Source organism: Dipodomys spectabilis, unplaced genomic scaffold (assembly GCF_019054845.1).
Source record: "Dipodomys spectabilis isolate Male_0828 unplaced genomic scaffold, ASM1905484v1 ptg000012l, whole genome shotgun sequence".
Lineage (NCBI taxonomy): Eukaryota > Metazoa > Chordata > Mammalia > Rodentia > Heteromyidae > Dipodomys > Dipodomys spectabilis.
The window spans coordinates 691168-711233 of NW_024870689.1; the positions used below are offsets into that span (position 1 = coordinate 691168).

Below are 20066 nucleotides of genomic sequence, written 5' to 3' on the forward strand. Positions count from 1 at the left end.
CTACACCATGAATATGTGCTATTTCATACATTATGGATAATAGGTTTTGATTATACTATGGGCTTCAGATAAATTCATCAGAATCAATGTGTTTGTTAAAATATGTTGCAGTTTTACACAATATCTTATATCTTTTTCTGATCCTAACCCCAGCTCTAACTGGAACACCTTGCCTAATCCTAAACCTACAGATAAATGAATCATAATTTTAATAGCAAGTCTCTAGTTCACATTTATCCTAACTCTTGCTAGGTATGTAGGTCTAAATTTCACTTGCATTTTGAACCTAAAGTTTTTAGATTGTTTTCCTATTTCCTGTCAGGTTTTATTTTCCATTATTTTTAAATTTTTATTTTATTGTAAAGAGGATTACAGAGGAATTACAGTTACATGTGTAAGGTAATGTGTACATTTCTAGTTAAACATTGTTACCCTCTTCTTTGTTGTTCTTTCACTATCCCTTCCCCATTTCCTTCACTCCTCCCTCCTCATGATGTAAAGTTCATTTTCAATATAGTGTGTTGTGAGTATCATTGTTGCAATGGGTCATCTTGTGTTGAAACTAAATTTTCTTTTTCTCTAACCTTAATTCTAATTCTGCCTGGGATCCTAACCCTAATCATAATAATAATGATAGATCAATTCAAAAGTTAACAAAAATATTGAAGTTTTTATTCATCCTGTTAATACTCTGTACATCTTGAATTAAGTTGCAGTTCACCTTAACTCTTCCAAATTAGATTATATCTGCATATATAGATGTCATTTTATATGAACAACAGAAGATCTTTGGAGGAAGGTGAAATGAAAAGGAAAGAGGGAGTATAATCAAATGCTTTAATATATTTTGGAAAGAGCATAATGAAACTGCCACTTTGTCAATTAATAACCATTAACAAAATAACTAAAAATTAGTAAGTAAATAACACACTGCCTTCTAGAGTTCTTTATGAGAGCCATGATATGTCTTTTGAATAAAATACTTGTGTTAGATAAACTTGGTTCATGCATAATTTATATTGTTATTGGTCAATCATTTAACTTAATCAATAAAAATATCAAAAAAGATTCCATTATAAAGAATATAAATCAGTTACTTAGTAATTGTTTGAGAAAAATAGACATGACTTTTAAGAAACTAAATTTCTATTTCCCTATAAAGCAATAATTTAGGTTTACTAATCTAGTATTTCTAGTAAGTTTAGAGAACATAATTGGTATGAAAAACAACTAACTGTACATCTTGTTTCTTGAATGAGTGATGTTTTAAACATTGTCTTTTATTCAAATGAATACTTAGGTTTAGTTTTCAAAATAAATGCAACTTTATCTCCTTTCAGAAGAAGTACTTTCCCAGCAATTAAATTCAGGTATTTAAAAGCTAAATTTTCTATGTTTATTATGTAGCTCTTCATATTCAGAATGTCATGTTTTTCTATTTGTAAATGTGTAACCTCTGGGATTTTTGCTTCATTAATATAAGTTATCTCATGAGGTTGTTGTGAAGGCTCCAGTAAACAGTGTGGTCAAAATTTCTAGAATTCTAAATTTTAAATCTAATAATTTTTAGCCTTTGATTATATCATTCATTGATTTTTCAGAGCAATTAAACTGAAATAAATACTACTTTTAAAACATTTTACTCACATTGTAAATACTAATAACATAGTTTACACAGAAACTAATTATTTCAAAATCACCACATTTGATGATATTAGTGTGAAGAATGTAGAGAGTAGAAAGTCCTTATACTCAACAATATTTTTGGTTAAATTAAATCAAATATATCTGGATTTCTAATTTGGAAGTTAATCACATGGAAACAGGAAAATAATAAGAAAAATGATTACTTTGGGAACATGTTCTTCCTGAAAAATGCAGCAAAATATCTCTAAGAAATATATTTTTTAATAAAATGTTTCAACTTTTAGGTAAAGTGCATTATACATTAATATAAAGTTTATCTCATAATAGAAATTCTGCAGCTAATCTAATGTATGTTTTTATGAACAAAATGCTGTGACTTCTAGTCTTGTTATGTGATTTTAATTATACTTTTAGTTGTGACATGATTCCTATTTACACTTAATAGTAACTTCTGTAATCATACAATCATGCCTGTACACACTAACTTATGTAAGATAATATTCAAACAAAATTATCTTTTTTCCTTTCTCCCACAGGGAAGGGTGAGGTGCTGAAGTATATTAAATGAAAGCACTGTAAAAGAGTCTTTATGAAATGGAATTTATAAAGTGAGGATGGGATCATGAGCACTTTCTACTTGGCTGAACAGGAATTCTCATTTCTACCATACTTTCTAACCTTTTAATCACACAGGGAAATCCACAAAATCTGAAGTTCATATGAAGGAATTACATTCCTAAATGATGTGGCAGCTCTGCTCAAAAGTTTGGTCTCATCACTAGTCCTTTGTGCTTGCTGGCTGATTTACTTCTCCATCATACGTTTTATATTATTTAGCATATTTGTAATTCAGCTGTGAGTACATAGCAGGCGACTCCTGAAATCACAGCTATTGCTGGGTAATATTCAGGAGAGAGAAAAAAGATTTAATTAATCTGCAGTTCCTCCCTTTGGCCTTCACTATACCAACTAATTGTTAAAACAATCACATAAGATGTTAGTTATTTTTTCTTTTTTTAAGTAGAGATTAAGCAAGTGCTTTCGCAGTAAAAAGTGAAGACAGTTGTTATCAGAGCTCTGGTATGAGCACCTTCTCCCTAACAAGTAATGCTCTATGGGCTATAAATATGGAAGCCACACTAAAATTCTCTCTCTCTACACAGATAGTCTCTCTCTCTCTCTCTCTCTCTCTCTCTCTCTCTCTCTCTCTTTCACACACACACACACACACACACACACACACACACACACACACACACACACACAGAGTTGTCACCCAGACACATCAGAGATCAGTTCAATTCCTTTGTAATGATAGTTGACTGATGTTTGCTCCATTGGTTTTTCTTTTCTTCAGGATCTTGCATGGGCCTGCCTTTTTCTCTGAACTCAAGACCGTTGCGCTTAGTATACTGTTTATCTAAGTATTCATAGTATGTTCCTGGCTGGATCAGGCCAATTAACAGTATCCTGAATACAGTTTGCTAAAACTTGACATTCAAGGCAAACTACATGAATTCATACTACCATTCCAAAATACTAAAATTTATTTGATCTAAAAACAAAAATAAATACGTGCCATATTATATTAAGAGGAATTGACATCATGAAAGTAGAATTCTGATCAGGAACTGTAGTAAGAGAACAAAAGTATATGGGAAAATGTAGAATACTGAATGTGTGTTAGAGATATAAAATCATCTTTTATAGGCTCATTAATTGTAAACTTCTCATCCTATAGTGAAATCTCAATTTACATATACAGTTTTCCAGTTACTTTGCTTACCTATCACTTCTTTTTTTATTGTAAAAAAAACTGTACAGAGGGGTTACAATTAAATGGACATCATAATGAGTACATTTCTAATCAAGCTTGTAGCCTCCTCCTTTGGTTCCCCTTCCCATCCCATCCCTCCCGCCACCCCCCACAACCTTTCTCAACCCCACACCAAAGTTGTAAAGTTCGTTTTCGACATAAAGACGTGTAGGTCTCATTATTGCAATGGGTCCACCTGTATCCCTATTTAAACAATTTGTTTTTGCCCTTCCCCTCCACAAATTATACCAACATCAAATACAGTGAAAGAAGGGGTTGTACCGTCAGGGAGGGACATACAAAGCAACAAAGAAATAATCTTATAAATGTGTTAGAAACAATCGCATGAAATATAAAAACATTTGAATACATATCTTAGGGTTCATTTCCCTAACATCAACTTATCTGTCCTTTTCTGCTTGACTCAGACATATACTAGTTATTGCAAATAAGGTAAACCATGGGACCTATGTTTCTTTGACTCTGGCTTACTTCACTTAATATAATTTTCTTCAAAGTCTTTCCATTTCCTAACAAATTGGGCAATGTCATTCTTTCTGATGGAGGCATAGAATTCCATTGTGTATATATACCACATTTTCTCGATCCATTCATCTACTGAGGGGTATCTGGGTGGTTCCATATCGTAGATATGGTAAATAAGGCTACAATAAAAATAGTAGTGCTTCTAGCTTTAGTGTGGTCTTGTTTTTGAACATTTGGGTAAATGCTCAAAAGTGGAATTGCTGGATAAAAGGGGAGCTCGATGTGAAGTCTTTTGAGAAACCTCCATACTACTTTCCAAAGTGGTTGAACAAGTTTACATTCCCACCAACAATACAGTAAGGTTCCCTTCTGTCCACAACCCCACTGGCATCTGTTGTTAGTAGAGTTCTTGATTATAGACATTCTAACTGGGGTGAGGTGATAATCTCAATGTTGTTTTGATTTGCATTACTTTTAAGGCTAGAGAGGTTGAGCATTTCTTCATGTGTCTATTGGCGATCCTTCTTTCCTCTTCAGAGAAGTTTCTCTTTAATTCTTCAGCCCACTTATTTATTGCGCAGTTGTTTCTTTGAAAATTTGTTTTTGCGGATTTAATTTTTTAAGTTCCAGGTATATTTTAGATATGAAACCCTTGTCCATTGTATGACTAATGAAGATCTTCACCCAATCTGTGGGCTTTCTATTGATCTTGCTAGCTAAGTCCTTTGCCATGTAGAAGCTCTGCAATTTCATGCAATCCCATTTGTCCAACCTTTCTTTGATTTGTTTTTCTGGGTCTCTATTAAGAAAATTTCGGCCTGTACCATGGAGACCTGGGGTTTCTCCTATTCCGTCCTGTAATGTTTTCAGAGTGTCTGCTTTGACTCTGAGGTCTTTGATCCATTTGGAGTTGATTCTGGTGCAGGGTGATATATAAGGATCTAGCTTTAGTTTTCTACAAGTAGTTAATCAATTTTGTCAGCACCATTTACTAAAAAGCCTGTCTTTTTTCGTTCTGTTTTTTAGCTCCCTTATGGAAGATAAGATAGCTATAGGTCTGTAGGTTAATTTCTGGGTTTTCAATTTTATCCATTGGTCCTGAGGCCTGTTAATGTGCAAGTACCAAGCTGTTATGATTACTATGGCATTATAGAAGAGTTTGAAATTTGGTATTGATATTCCTCCAAGACTGTTATTTCTGTTAAGAATCGTTTTTGCTATTCGGGGTCTTTAATTGTTCTATATCAATTTTTGGATTGCCTCTTCTAATTCCTTGAAGAATGAGTTTGGAATATTGATAGCTATCTCATGGAATTTGTAGATAGCCTTTGGCAGTTTTGCCTTTTTCATGATGTTGATCTTTCCAATCCAGGAGCATGGGAGTATTTTTTGCCACTTTATAAGTTCTGTTTTGATTTCCTTTTTCCAGATTTTAAGGTTTCCATCATAGAGGTCCTTCACTTATTTGGTTAAGTTAATTCGCAGGTATTTTATTTTTTGTGGGGCTATTAAGAATGGAGTTGCTTTCCTAATTTCAGCCACACTTTTCTCATTTTTGGCATATAGAAAAGCAACTGATTATTGAGGGTTAATTTTATACCCTGATACTTTGCCAAAGTTTTGAATCAGCTTGAGTAAATAGGTTGAAGAGAAGTGGAGAGATTGGACATCCTTTTCTCATTCTTGACTTAAGTGGAAATGTCTTTAGTTTTTCACCATTAAGTATAATGATGGCTGTAGGTTTGCCATATACAGCCTTTATTGTATTGAGGAATGTTCCATGCATTCCTAATTTTTCCAGAACCTTCATCATAATGGGCTGTTGGATCTTGTCAAATACTTTTTCTGCATCTATTGAGTTAAACATGTAGTTCTTATCCTTGCTTCTGTTGATGTGATGAATTATATTAATTCATTTGCATATATTGAACCAGCTTTGCATCCCTGAAATGAATGCTGTTTGATCATGGTGTATGATTTTTTGGATGAATTGTTGAAGTCGATTGGCCAAAATTTTGTTGAGAAGTTTTGCATCAATATTCATCAAAGAATATAAGTATAGTTCTTTTTCTTTGATGAGTCCGTGGCTGGTTTTGGGATGAGTGTTATGATGGCTTCATAGAATGAGTCCGGTAGTGAACTTTCTCTTTCAATTTCACTGAAGAGTTGGAGGAGTATTGGTGTGAGCTCTGCTTTGAAGGGCTTGTTGAACTCTGCTGTAAACCATCTGGTCCTAGGCTTTTTGTAGTAGGGAGGTCTCTTATTGCTGTTTAGATTTCAATGCTTGATATGGGCTTGTTAAGATGGTTTAACTCATCTTGGTTTAGTTTTGGCATGTCAATATTTGCTAGGAAATGGTCCATTTCTGCCAAGTTCTCAAACTTATAAGCATAAAGTTTTAAGGAGTATTCCCTTATAATGTTCTGAATCTTGTTTGTTTCTGTGGTGATATTTCCATTCTCATCTCTGAGTTTATTTATTTAGGTGTGTTCTCTTCTTTTTCTGATAAGATTTGCTAAGGGTCTGTCAATTTTGGTAATATGTTCATAGAACTATTTTTTTTTTATTCTTTCTACAGTGTTTTTTTGGATTATAATTCATTTAATTCTGATTTAATTTTAATTATTTCTTTCCATCTACTGGATTGGGGTTTATCTTTCTGTTCTTTTCAAGTATGTTTATATGTTTCATTAAATTGTTGGTTTCAGATCTCTCCAATTTGTTGATGTAGGAACTCAGAGATATAAACTTGCCCCTGAGTCCTACTTTTGCTTTGTCCCAGAGGAGCTGGTGATTTGTGTGCTCATTTTTGTTGAATATCATGAATATTTGAATTTCCTTTCTAATCTCTTCCATGTCCCAATCGTGATTTAGCAGTGTCTTGTTCAGCCTCCATGTGTTACCGGACTTTCTTTGGTGGCTTTTGGTGTTGAGTTCAAATTTTACTCTCTTGTGATCTGAGAGAATGCAAGGTATAACTTCAATGTTTCTGAATTTGGACAAGTTTGCTTTGTGACCTAAAATGTGGTCTATTTTTGAAAATGTTCCATGTAGTGCTGAGATAAACGTGTATTCTGATGCTGCTGGTTGAAATATGCAGTAGATGTCTTTTAAATCTATTTGATTTATGCAGTTGTTTAGATCTGCGGTTTCTCTGTTGAGTTTTTGCCGAGTTCATCTATCTAGTGGGGAAAGTGTTAAAGTCCCCAACAATTAATGTCTTTGGATCTATGTAGGATTTGTGGGACAGTAATGATTCTTGGATAAACTTTTGTGCTCCTTTGTTTAGTGAATAGATATTTAGAATTGTAAAACCCTCCTAAAGGAGAGATCCCTAAATTAGTATGTAGGGACCTTCATTATCTCTTCTCTTTTAATTTGAAGTCTATTTTATCTGATATTAGGATTGAACTCCCGCCTGTTTATGGGGGCCATTTGTTTGGCACATTTTGTTCCAGCCTTTCACATTGAAAATGTGTTTGTTTTTATGGGCATGAAGTGACTCCTGAAGGCAGCAGATAGAAGGATCTTGCTTTTTCATCCAACTAGACAGTCTATGTTGCTTAATTGGAGAGTTAAGTCCGTTAATGTTGAGAGATAGGACTGAGAGTTATTCGGGAGTTCCTGCCATTTTATCGACCTTGGGGGCTGCGGCACCTGGGGTTTTTCTATGGTTCTTGGATTCTCAGTTTGGGTGCAGTTTCTTGGCCTTTATTTTGGTCTTGTTGGTGTTCTATGTTTAGGGCAACTTTAAGAATCTTTTGTAGGGCTGGTTTGGTGGAGATATATTGTTTCAATATTTCTTTGCTATGGAAGGTTTTACGTAGACCTTCCATTATGCAGCAGAGTTTAGCTGGGTACAGAATTCTTGGTTGATAGTTGTTTGTCTTTAGGGCATAGCATACATCATTCCAGGCTCTGGCTTTGAGTCTAGAGTCTTTTCCTCCAAGATATCCAAGAATAATATTCTCATCCTATGAAGAGTAAATAAGTAATTATTTTAATTAGCTTTGTTTAATATTAATTTACTTGTAGCAAATAGGTTAAAATGTCTGCTATCTTTCTTTCAATGTAATAACATAAATTTCATATTATTACTGTCTCTCCAAATAAGCCTGAAATCACTATTTCAAAGTAACACAAACAAAAAACAAAAATAACCTGATACAATCATCACAAATCCTAAATTATGTGAAAAAATTAGCAACATATAAAATAAATCTGACGAAGAGGAAAAACAATGGCAGAACAGCAACAGAAAATTACCATACCTCTCCCTAATGAAACAGAGATTTAGAGTCCTAGCAGGTACTGCATTTCTAGAGGGTCACATCAAGTCCGTTATAATTATATATAGATATACTATTCAAAAGAAGATTTTATACTGTCTTCACAAGCACACAGATATCTATGAAAAGTTACCCAGCCAGGCAGGTGACTGCTGTGACTGTGTTGGCCAACATATTCAAAAGCACAGATGCAGTGTGGAAATAAAAGGTCCACATTTGAAAAAGCAGGAACAGAAGTATACATTGGAGACAGCCACATCCATACTCAGAGACAGTTCAAGATAACACTGGCAGCCCGAACTGTCACTGGACCCACACGTATTAACATCACAACATCTCATAAGGCTTGGGAAAATTATACTAAGAGAAAATAGAAAGGAATGCATACTCAAAGCAATATAGGTTTCATAGATTCATTCATTTATGGTAGCTAGAAGGTGCCTACAAATCTACAAGTGCAAGACGCGATTCTACATCGTCCCAGATAGAATGGCCGATAATGGAAAACTGACAATAGCGAATGCTGACGTGGATATAGCCAAATGGGAACTCTATTACACTGTTGGAAGGAAATTAAACTTGTTCAACCACTCAGGAATGCCGTATGGACTTTCCTCAAAAGACTAAATATAGATTTCCCTTATGACCTCATAATTACTACCATGGACAGTAATCTAATAAATAACAAACAAGCTCACATGAAAGCTACCAGCATAAAAATGTTCAGGGTCCAGGTCCAGAGTTCAAGGACTGGAAAACAAGTTACCACTGCTGGTATTTGTTTCCCCAAATATGAACCTTTTGACATAAGATACCAAATCATTCTATTTGCAACAGCGAGGATAGGACTTGTATGTAGTGGATGATAAACTGGCTTCTTTGTTGAATGCTAGGCAAAGCTGTAGGCAGTCCAAGAAAAGGGAGATTTTTTTGTTGTTGTTGGTCGAGGGGCTTGAAGTCTATGCTTGGCCACTGTCTCTGAGCTCTTCAACCCAAGGTGAGTGCTCTACTTCTTGAACCACAGTACCACTTCTTTTTTTCTTGTGGTTAATTGGAGATGAGTCTCAGGGACTTTCCTGCCCAGGCTGGCTTTGAACGGCAGTCCTCAGATCTCAGGTTCCTGAGTAACTAGGATTACAGCTGGGAGCCACTGGCACCAGTTTAAAAATGGAGGACTTTTATAAAAGAAAATCCACCTCTTGACCTCTGTCTAAACTTCAGATATCACTATTAGAACACTTCATCCTTGACTCATTTCATCAGACATTTGTAAATTTTCTCTTTTCTTTCATGTGGGAATACTGCAGCCAATATCAACTCATTTGAGGGACTGGATCAATTATATTGTAATTGCTCGCACCTAAATCAAGAACATTTACATCAAAACAAATGAAACCCTCATTTGGAATAATTGTTTTCTCTTTTTATTACAAATCTGTGCTTTATTACTTCCTAAAGTGATATTGGACCCCCTAACAGAGTGATGATATTTTCTTTCTCTTCAGCAATTGGCCTTCTTCCACATGTGGTCAAATATGTAAGAATTCAAAGATTTCCATTGAAAATTCATTAACCTGATGTCTAAGAATATGGACATTTCTGGAATGTTGTCTGCTGTCTTGTTCTTACATGCACAGGAATTCTATGATTTATTTGTTCTACAAGGAATACTATTTTCCAATCTTTGTGTGACCAATTTTAATCTCTCTGATCAGACTTTTTGATCCTCTCTCTGGAATCTCATTTCAGTCTGCCCCATCAAAGTATCTTATTTATCAGCTAAATTACTCTCAGATTCTGTTTTTTGCCTGACTTCATGTGGGCTGTGATAGCAGCCTTGACTGGCATTGCTTACTGGAGTTTTTGTTTGTTTTGTTTTTAGTGGTCTAGGATTACTCTTCGATATATTAGCTTCTCTGGGCCCCAGTGATCCACTGGCCTAGAGTCCATGGGTTTTTCTCCTAAACATACAAATATAGCTGACTATATTCCTGTTTTAATTGTCTCAAAATGAGGCAATCTGGCATCCTTGGAAATCCAGGAATAATCCTCTGTAACCACTTACAGAAATGGTCTATCAAGATGACTTCTCAATGTTGATTGTGAAAAATGTTCATTTCCAACTCACCTCCATAAAACAGATCACATCCCTGGGAGCAAAATTTTGGAAAGAAGGTTCCCCTTCTCTTATGATAGATCAAACCATAATATTCTGCAGTTGTGGACAGCCTGGGACACATTTTCCCAAGAATATTCTGTAGTGTAAAAGAGGACCAACTATCAAAATAAAGTTGAAAATACTTGTCTACTATAGACTGATTTATCTTGCTTATATCTGTTGTTGTTTTCATTACTTCAAACACATGGGTAACATATTGGGATTAGACAAGTTTCAAAGGGTTAATGGAATAAATATTCAGTTTACTTTCATATATCCAATATAATATGCTTAACCTCTTATGCAAAATTAAATGCAACTGTCAAGAATATAAAATAAGCCTCAATATGTATAATCTGGCACACATACACTATCATCTACTCAGAAATTCAGTCTCTCTATAAGTATTTATTTGGTATAAAATAATAAAAATTTAATTAAAGAATATGACTTTTATGTATCATCTGAAATACTTCTCGTGTATATAATTGTATATAATTTTATAGATGTCACCTAGACAGGAATTTAACATGCAAGTAGAAATCAAATTTCTAGGATTTAAGCTTGATGAGATGAGTCATACCCTCATGTAGTGTGGTGTGAATTTTACCACAGTGCTGAATCCTTCCAGCTCATACCAAGAATCATGTGTGATAATGTATTATTTGATGTTAAGATGAGTGCTAAGTGTAAAATACACTTTGTTTTAATACATTAATTCAGATATGAAACAATAATGATATATCATTTTTTAAAATTCTAATGCTTCTCAATTTTACAATTCATGAAATATATCATTAAAATTAGTTTCACTTTCTTCTTTTCTATAGCTACTAAAATTATATATTAAACATTCAATATTAAGAATTCAATAATAAGTAACCTAGTATTAAAATTATATACTATTAAACTGTGATTTGAAGTATAGTTCTAACAAATTTTGATATAAAAATATTTAATAGAATTGTGGGCAATTCTTTTTAAACCTACATGCTTGTTATTTGTTTCCTAGTTGTGTCGTCTGTTATTCTTGGTCCAAGTCATCTCTCCACCTTATTTGTTTAGTTTTCTATTTTTTCTCTATTGGTTTACTGATTGTGCATTTTGTTTTCCCTTTTCAGTGACTGACATGAGGCTGAAAAATCTGTATGGTATTTTATTACTTCCTATGTTATAGTAAAATTCCTGTCATTGAGTTCATTTCACTTGGAATCACCTTATATGGTCATATGTACATAGCAATTAAGCTATTCTGTTCATCTACTAAGATTATCCTTGATGTACACAATAATGCTCCCTTATACCCAGTAATCACACTCCTGTGAATTTACTCAAGTGACCACAAACAAGGCCACACTAAAGCTACCAGCACAATTATGTTTATCACTGTGTTATTTACCATAGCTAAGATGGAATCAATCCAGTTGCCCCTCAGTAGATGAATGGCTCAAGAATATATAACACACACACATAAATGGAATCAACCCAGTTGCCCTCCGTAGATGAATGGCTCACGAAAACGTAACACACACACATGCACCCATACATACATATGGAATACTATGCTTCCATCAGAAATAATGATACCACAGCATTTGTAAGGAAATGGAAGATCTTGGAAAAATCACATTAAGTAAAGTAAGCCAGAGTTAAAGAAACATAGGTCCCATGGGTTCCCTTATTTGTAATAAACAGTTCATATCAAGGAAAATCTCATGTATTTTAATTTGACATTTTGTTTTATGTTGAGCACACATTATTGCTATATTTTTGTTATTGTTTCTGAAAACAGGCATGTATATTTAAAGAATTACGTTTATCTGATCCATTACTGAAGGAAGAAAAACTAAAAGAGCAAACTAAGATAAAGAACAATTCCTATTTATTTAGCTTCATTCCTATGTAAGTCCAGTGTTGTCCCCTGTATCCTCATGTTGTACATTACAACTCTCTACTTGGTCATTTTGTATATCTACTATCATCTATATTGTGACCTAAATGTTCCAGCAATTGCAGTTTTCTTTACTGTTTGAAAAATTTCTCTGTTGTTTTAGGTTGTGTGTGTGTGTGTGTGTGTGTGTGTGTGTGTGGTTTTATAAAGATCAGAAAACAACATTTTTCTTCATTTAGAATACATCCTTCAGGTCATTGTAAGTTCTGGCTAATGTGAGAAGTCTCTTGCTATTTTAAGGATGAAACAGAAAACTATATTTGTGCATGCACCAAAGTTGTTTTATTAGTCTGTAGTTGAACACTTACTTTCGATTTATATCTTGCCTGTTGTGAATAATATGAATAACAATGAACTACAGATATATTTATGAGTTACCCAGAGAGAAATAATCATATTATTGGTGGGTCAGATGGTATTTCAACTTTGCATTTCTTAGAAAAATGCATACTACTTTCTATAACAAGAATACTACCCTGTATTTTGACAAAGAGTGTAGAAAAGTTCCTTTTCTCCACACTCTCACCAACATTATTACCTTTTGGTGTTTTTAAAAGGACAGATTTTTACTATGTGCAATACCCCAGACTGGCCTTAGACTCAAATCCTCTTACTCCAACCTCCCAAATTCTTGGAATTACAAGCCTATACCACCACACCAAGTTCCTTTGATTTTTTTTATAAGAGTTATAATAGTTATGAAGTAGTATTATACTAATTTTCAATTGCATTTCTCTAATGACTTCTGTTCAGAAAACATTAAGGTAGCATAGAAGTGGTATTAAACAAAATTTTTAAAACCCACTGGTGATTTTTAGGACTATTTGGAAAACATGTCTATTCAGAACTTTTGTCCATTTTTAATCAAGTTCCTTGTTAATCTCATCAGTAATCTCTACATAGAAAATCAATAATTAATTCAAGGCAGTAGAAAGACAAAATGAGCAACTCCTAATATTTTTCAATGTTTAATAACATGATATTGCTTAAATCATTTTGTGTTTATGCTTGAGACTATATAACTCAATTTAGTTAGACCTTTTATAAGGCTATATATATGCTATATATATATATATATATATGCTATATATATATATATATATATATATATATATATATATATATATATATATATGGCTATATGATTGCTCTTTCCAAAGCCTGCGTGTCTAATTTTCCTGGTCTCATGTAGTTCAGATTTCAAACTGAAGAATAAATTGAAGGAAGCAACCAAAAAATAAAGTAACCCTCATCTGATGATGCCTCTACTAGAATGAGGAAAGATTTCATCCTGCTAAGGACATATGATAGGATATTAAAAAGAGAATTCATTCTTCTAGGTCTTCCCTACCTTTGCAATTTAACTTAAATGATGTAAAACACAATATACTGCTCAGTTACTTTTAGGTTTTATCAGTTTTGCACATTTTCATATGGACTTCACCTCAGTCTACAACATTCCTTCATTATTCTCTCCTTGATATTTTACACTATCAAGACATAAGATAACCAGTTTGATTTACAGCATGAGAAGTTATCCACCTGGCTTCCTTGGATGCAAAGCATAGTCAATGGATAACATTACTTCTGGTTTCTCACTACATGTAATGATTTCTGTAATATATATCACATTCTGTTTAGTATTTAAAAAAACTGTTAGCCGGCACTGGTGGCTCATGCCTATAATCCTAGCTACTGAGGAGGCTGAGATTTGAGGATTGTGGTTCAAAGCCAGCCCGGGCATGAAAGTCTGTGAGACTCTTATCTCCAAAAAAAAAACCACTAGAAAACTGGAAGTGGTGCTGTGGCTTAAGTGGTAGAGCGGTAGCCTTGAAGTGAAGAGCTGAGGGACAGCACCCAAGCCCAGAGTTCAAGCCCTACAACCCACAACAACAACAAAAATCCAGCTGGCTAAGCTGAAACCTCATTCATAAAAGTTTATGTTAATTATTTCACCAGTTTTATGTCTCTTAGTTTTTAAGAAAACGTTTCCTATAATACTAATGTTATTCCCATTTTAGTGTTGAGAAAATTGTAATTAAAGGAACTAAGCTCATGGCCTAAAGACACACAGGAGGAAGGAAATGAGTCAATGTTTTCAAAAACCTTTCAGCAATACAAAAATGGTACGTAAAATCTCTCCATTCTCTTATACTCTCAATTCAATATTCATATTGTCCAATAACTAATAGCATAACAATTATTGCCCATGGTGTGGGGAAATCTGTGGGGAACACAGGTAGCAAAGATGGCGCTGAGAGGAAGTTGAGTGGGCAGAGCTGGATTTGTTTAGGTTCAGTGTGTAAACAACTCATGGAAGGTTAGGTGCATGATAATGTATGGCCTTTCAGTAATTGGTTGGTTCCATTTCTTCCCCTCTCATGCAGTCTTTTGCTTTAAAAAGGGGATGCTCCCTATCAATAAACGAGTTCCTGCTTGGTTTGACTCCCCGCTGCATCTGATTGTCTCCTGGGCTAAGGGAGGCTGGATAACAGGCAAGCGGCGGCACTTTGCACTTACCTTTCCTCGGACCCCATCCATCCAAAGACAGATGAAGACCCAATATCTGGTGCCCAAAGTAGGGCACAAAAGGAAAAGATAATGGCCGGGGCTAAGCGGTCATTCGGGGTATGGGTAATGCTATATCACCAAAGAAGGAGAAGGAGGCAACATTAGGCCTAGAAAGAGTACAGGAGGACTTGGAAAGTGAGAAGGAAAAGAGGTCAAATTGGACCAGGAACACACTATCTGTGCATGCAGGGGTGGAAGCAACTACTTAGGTGCCCCTGACGGTCCTAGGCCCCCTCCCTATTCCCCTGATTGGAAGGGAGGTATGGCGCCCTACGAGACCTGCAAGAGGGACTTGCAGGACCCAGTCCCCTACCCCATGGAGGGCCCAAGGGCTGGATAAGTAACCTACTCGGAGACCTCCTCTGGAAAGGAAGGGCCACCCAAGAGCCCAGACTCTCAGCCACAGGATTCGCTTCCCCAAGCGTATCTGGTCAATGTGGCACCAGGGGCTAATAGGCCCTTGGAATGGTATCCATGGGAAGCTAAGGATCTTAAAGAGCTCCACCAGGCAGTGGTGAAGGATGGCCCAAACTCTCCCTGGGCCACAGCACATACAAGAGAAAGGACTAAACATTCACAAGCACATTTTCTTCAATGCTTTCCCACCTTGTGTCTACTAGCACAAGTTAAAATCTATAATGGACCCTGTTTTGTCAGTAAAACAATGTCAGTTTTTGGGGCTGGGAAGGTGGCTCAGTGGTAGAGTGCTTGCCTTGCATGCCTGAGGCCCTGGGTACGATTCCCCTGCACCACATAAGCAAAAATTAAAAAGCTGGAAATGGCGCGTTATGGCTCAAGTGGCAGAGCGCTAGCCTTGAGCTGAAGAGCTGAGGGACAGCGCCCAGGCCCAGAGTTCAGGCCCCATGACCGGACCCCCCCAAAAAAAAACAATGTCAGTTTTTTGACAAATGGCATATTAATCATACTACAGGAATTCCCTATAATCCCCAAAGCCAAGCAATTATAAAAAGATATCACCAATGTCTTAAGGAGCAATTAAAATAAAAAGAGGGAGTTAACCCCCTACATACAGTTAACATTTTCAATTTTTCAAAAGGGGCAACTGACTGGGGACAACTAAACCCTAAGCCCGAGTGAAAGTCAGGTGGAAGGACCCCCTGACATAACAATGGAGAGGACCTGACCCCCTAGTTACCATGGACAGGGGATTTGGATGTATTTTTCCCATAGGGGAGACAGCCCCCATTTGGATTCCTGCCAGGAACCTTAAGTTTTTACCCATTTCCTCTCTACAGGAGGATGCCTAAGGATAAACTAACCATCCCCAATGGCAACCAGCCCTTGAGAGGCTCTTGTGTTCTTTAACATTTGCAGATGGTGATACTCTAGCTAATGGCTGTCCTGACCTTCCCAGTCCCGGCAATGGCTACGGAATCCACATCAACCTCAACGGGTGACCTGGGCAGTGATCAGCACTGGCAATGCAGAAATCATCAATAGCATCACAAGAGAAGCTGTCCCTTCGACCTGGTGGCCTGACCTTCATTTTGATCACCACCCTATGTCATTACGTATGGACTGTTTAAAACATATTTCTGTAGGAGCTATCTATTTTAATGTTACCTGCTCTAATTGTTCTTTTACTAATTGCTTGTGCAACCACCTTTTGTTATGTGTCCTGTAAATATGTCTAAAACCTACTCTAGAATGAGCCCCACCTCTGGGCTCTAAAGTGGCAAAGACTGCTATCCCATCCTTGGCTAATGATAAAGGGCTAATGAAATTGGTGGCCTGGGAATGCTTTTGCTGATGGTTTTTCTATGCCTTCCTTGCATTATACGTGCACTGCAAAACTCTTATGAGCCAGCCAGTTACATAAGATCAAGCTCCAAGTGTGAATAAAGTTCCCCCGAGAGGAACTGCAGCCAGACATGGGTAAGAGGGAGTGCCAGTCTGACCAACCTAAGACAGGGCCTTCAGCTTTGCTCTGAAGAAGTTCCCGATGAAGGGTAAGACAGACAAGGAGATCTACCCAACCTAAGGCAGGCGGGTTCGCTTCTTTAAACAGAGACAGGGTGTTGGGAGCTGATAATAAAGTTTAAAGGTCATTTTGACCCCTGTCCTCTCTTGAAGGCACGTACAAGGAAGTGGCTTACTTGAAAGACACCAGGTGCCCGGGATTGCTTTGCTATGTCTGCACAGTTTGTTTTAAATTTTACTGCTTGGGAATTTCTAGCTGTGGTGGGGCTAATGATTATTATTGTGCTAGGTGGGGATTAGAGGTAACTGGGGCGGGTTCTTATGCACAAGGGACCTCCTTCCAGACTTGCCTCCAACCCCTTGCGTGGCCAAATGTAATCCTGTTAAAATAACCTTTACAGAGGAGGGGAAAAAGATAACTAACTGGAAGGTGGATCTGCCATTAAAACAAAAAGGGTGAATATGTGGGGAAATCTGTGGGGAACACAGGTATCAAAGATGGCCCTGAGAGGAAGTTGAGTGGGCAAAGCCGGATTTGTTTAGGTTCAATGTGTAAACAACTCATGGAAGCTTAGGTGCATGATAAGGTATGGCCTTTCAGTGATTGGTTGGTTCCATTTCCTTCCCTCCCATGCAGTCTTTTGCTTTAAAAAGGGGATGTTCCCTGTTAATAAAGGAGTTCCTCCTTGGTTTGACTCCCCGCTGCATGTGATTGTCTCCTGGGCTAATGGAGGCTGGGGAACAGGCAAGCGGCTCCACTTTGCACTTACCTTTCCTCGGACCCCATCCGTCCAAAGACGGACGAAGACCCAACACATGGTAATTGCTTTCTGCCACATTTTGTCTTCAACACAGACTGTGTTGGTGACATTGTGTTATCATGCCCAGACTGAGATTATAAATTGAGGTCCAAAGAGAGCCCAATTTCTTCTGTCCCACGGTTCTAGTATCCTTTTAAAAAAGTACTTAAACTTTTAAATACCATCACTTACTGTCTTGTAAGAATCCCAAAACGAAATAAATTCACATATAATCACTCCAAAATGCTTTAAAAGTAGGAAATGATAAAAGAGGATTCCGTGAAGTAAAGTTTCTTCTACTTTTAAAATTATTCTTAAAGACTTGTTCGGGTTGGTCACACCTGTAATCCTGTCCACTTGGCATATCTACTCAGGAGCTTGAGATCTGTGGATAAGTGTTGGAAGCCAATCAGGGCAAAAAATAATTCATAAAATTATTTTTTTTAAAATGTGAATGAACTAGAAAAGGGCCAGGAATGGAAATGTAGCTGATATACTAGCTCACCAATCTAGAGCAGAAAGGCCTAGCAAGACCTTGAAGCCCTGAGTTCAAACTGAGCACGCCAACAAACAGGCATGCACATGCACTCACGTGCACGTGCACACACACACACATACTTATTCAAAATATCTTCAGGTCAGTGTTTTGTATTAATTTCTTTGTTAACGTTATTATATGGGTAAAATAATAGCAATAAACTATTCTATCTCAGAACATTTTTTTTTGTCGGCCGTGGGGCTTGAACTCTGGGCCTGGGCGCTGTCCCTCAGCTCTTCAGCTCAAGGCGAGCGTTCTACCACTTGAGCTACAGCGCCACTTCCGGTTTTCTGGTGGTTTATTGGAGATAGGTGTCTCACGGTCTCTCCTGCCTGGGCTGGCTTTGAACCGTGATCCTCAGATCTCAGCCTCCTGAGTAGCTAGGATTACAGGCGTGAGCCACCAGCACCCGGCCCTCAGAACATTTTTAAATGTTTTTTATTGTAAAAAATACTTTACAGAGGGTTTACAGTTACATGAGCAAGATAATGAGTACATTTCCTATGAAGAATTGTTACCTCCCTTTTGTTTTTCCCCCACCATCCCTTCCCTTCCACCTCCACAAGTACACTCCTCACCCCCCGTCACCCCTCCACCCTAACCCCGCCTAAATTGTAAAGTTCGTATTTCAACATAGTGTCTTGTGCATCTCATTTTTTCAATGTGTCAACCTGTATCTCTATTTAAGCATTTTGTTTTTTCCCTTTCCCTCTCCAAATTAGAGAAGTGTATATACAAGATGCAGGCGCACCAACATCAAATACTGTGAAAATAGGGGTTATGCTGTGTTGGAGGTCCATATAAAAAACAAAAAAATAACATCGTACATTACAAATGCATTAAAAACAACAGCAAGAAAAAAAAAAACACTTGTGTTCCTATCTTGAGGTTCATTTGGCTTAACATCACCTTATCTAGTCATATGCATATAGCTTTTGACCATTTCTGCTTATCACAGACATAGATTTACTTATTGCAAATAAGGGATACCATGGACCTATGTTTCTTTGGACTTGGTTTACTTCAGTTAATATAATTTTTTCTAAGTTTTTCCATTTTATAACAAATTGGGTGATGTCATTCATTCTGATGGACGATAGAATTCCCATACACACACACACACATACACACACACACACACACACACACACAAGGTTTTCTTGATATATTCATCTACTGAGGGGTATCGGGGTTGGTTATATATCTTACCTATGGTAAATAATGCTGCAATAAACATAGTTGTGCTGGTAGTTTTAGTATGGTCGTATTTGTAATCATTTGGGTGAATGCCCAAAAGTGGAATTTTTGGGTCATAGGGGAGCTGTATGTGGAATCTTTTGAGGAACTTCCGTACTGCTTTCCAAGTGTTTGAACAAGTTTACACTCCCCCCAAGAATGCAATAGGGTTCCCTTCTGGCCACATCCCCTCCAGCATTTGTTGTAAAAATTTGGAACACTTCACGAATTTGCCTGTCATCCTTGTGCAGGGACCGTGCTATTCTTCTGCGTATTGTTCCAATTTTAGTGTATGTGCTGCTGAATTGAGCACAGAACATTTTTTATTTATAATGTGGAATTGATTTTCTTAAACTAGATAATTCAGCAAAAAGTAAGTTCAAAAGTATTGTCGTGAAATTTTAGAACCATATATTTCTGACATAAGCACACATTTAAGAATAAATTCAAGATTGATATGTCAAAAACAAAATAATTCCAGGTTTTTGTTGTTCAAGAGATGTGTAGCAGGAGGAATTCAATTTTTCTATACAAGGCACCTGTCATAATGAACACTGAAGCAAGTGTTAAGGTTTGTTAAAGGTTTAATGTTTTGGGCTGAGAAGGTGGATCAGTGGTAGAGCACTTGCCTTG

At 36.6% G+C, this 20066-nt stretch overlaps 1 non-coding gene across 1 annotated transcript; it reads right to left on the reverse strand.

Moving 5' to 3' along the window:
* Window positions 1-19639: 19639 nt before the first annotated feature.
* Window positions 19640-19746, reverse strand: LOC122094976. Its single transcript, XR_006144985.1, has one exon. It is a non-coding gene; the product is annotated as a U6 spliceosomal RNA (small nuclear RNA).
* Window positions 19747-20066: the final 320 nt, after the last annotated feature.